The sequence below is a fragment of the Nicotiana attenuata genome, unplaced genomic scaffold (genome assembly GCF_001879085.1).
Source record: "Nicotiana attenuata strain UT unplaced genomic scaffold, NIATTr2, whole genome shotgun sequence".
Lineage (NCBI taxonomy): Eukaryota > Viridiplantae > Streptophyta > Magnoliopsida > Solanales > Solanaceae > Nicotiana > Nicotiana attenuata.
The window spans coordinates 69,616-71,536 of record NW_017672142.1 but is presented as its reverse complement, the minus strand read 5'-3'; positions in this window follow the sequence as shown (position 1 = coordinate 71,536).

Below are 1,921 nucleotides of genomic sequence, written 5' to 3'. Positions count from 1 at the left end.
AAAAAAAAGAGAAGATCATCATGATCTTTGAGCTTCCAATTACTGAGGAAAGTATAACTACTTTAAATCTTTATAACACCGCATTGACCTTGGGAGATTCATATGGTAGTTCTTCCACACTCATTGACAATAGATATATCTCAGTGCTCCACGCTGTTAACGAATTGAGCTTCTCAATCCTTAGAGATACTTTAGCGTAAAACACTAGCCCGCAGCCCCTCCCTTACGGCCAAACTTATCATTCCCCATATTTCGTGACGTTACTAAAAGCAACAGTAACCAAGGAGAGAAATTAAACCATGCGCTGATATTGTTCGGTCATCATGAACTGTCCATGCTCAAGCCTTTGGTGCATGTCATCATCTCACAACCGCAGCAGCCATAAGTTTTCCTTCTCCTATACCCCTTCGAGTATTCTGTGGAAATTAGTCAAAAAGCTCTCTACATTACGTCTACTCACAAGCGTGTCCGCCTAGAGCACGAAACAGACTCTCAATCTGCTATATGTTACAGGAGTTATCAACGGCGAAAAGCGCAAAAAAGCTCTAAGGCCGTTGGGGCTTTAAGCGAAAAGCGCAATAAAGCGTTGGCTTTATATGAAAGAAGGCACATTGGAGAAAAAATAAAAATATGTTAATATGCAGTCCAAGAACACTCAATTATAAGCATGAATACAAATTATATGGACAAAAATTGAAAAAATTACGATAAGTGAAATATCAATTGTTTAGTTGTCGCATTTTCAGGATTAACTGCATGGCAATGAAAAGTATGCTTAGAGCCTTGATGCGGACACTTGGAAGCGCCGGCAAAGCGAGGGAAACGCTACATGTTTTGAGCCTCGGTTTTGGGCTTAGCGCACTTTAAGCGTAGCGTTGTGACAACACTGGTACATACTACAGAGTACTCAAAGTTTCGTTGTAAACATCACAAGGATAAACCATGTCTTGCTCTCTCTCCGTGTAAATTCGAAATTTCCTGCAATGTCTCATAATAATCCAAAACAGGCTCAGGTGAAAGTCCAATTAAACAAGATTAATAATGTTTACTTATGCTTCTAACTGACATAAATGTATAACGTGTTTGTATGGCACTTCTATGGGAAAATGCGGAATATGTGCACATCTCAACATTCATAGAACAGCAACGGTCCATAGGCTACCAGATGGAAATTGATATTTTAATGTATAAACCTAACACGAATTAACATACATGAATATGGTCTCCCCCTGTGATAACCGACGAATATCTTTGTTGGAATTAATATGACAACAAATATGGTAAAATGAATTGGATTACATCATATAAACCTAGATTTATTACAGGTGATTAAAAAAGCGAGCGCTTTCGTCGCTTTATAGCGAGAGCGAAGCGGAGCGCTACGGTTATTGTTCTCTGCCATTAAAAAGCGACTCTGGTAGAAAAAGCGACGCGCTTTCTCTGTAAAAAGCGAGAAGAACAGGTGAAGCGAGAAGAGCGCGCTTCTCTTGTTTAAAATACCGCCAAAGCCCTATTTTATAAACTTGGTTCTAAAACGTCTGGACTTCTTTGATTCTTCGTTTAGACTTCAACAGCAGCGAGAAACTAGGGTACTTCAAACACATCAACGATTTCTTCCTCTCTTCTTCATTAACTCAAACACAATGAGCAGCGGATTTCTCTTCTTCAAACACAGTTGTTGTTCTTCTTCTTCTGCAAGAGTAACACAAATTTCAATAGGTATGTTCTGGACTTTTGATTTTATTCTTCTTTCTCTTTCCTTCTTCTTTATCTCTTTATTTTCTTCTTCTTTCTTAAAACGTCCAAAAGGCGCCGAAATGCTGGCGAATTTTTTTCAGAAAAAATTCTGCCCAGATCTTTCGCAGTTTCTGCCCTAAATATTTCTGCCCAATTATTGTATCTTTTATTCTTAGTTTATACG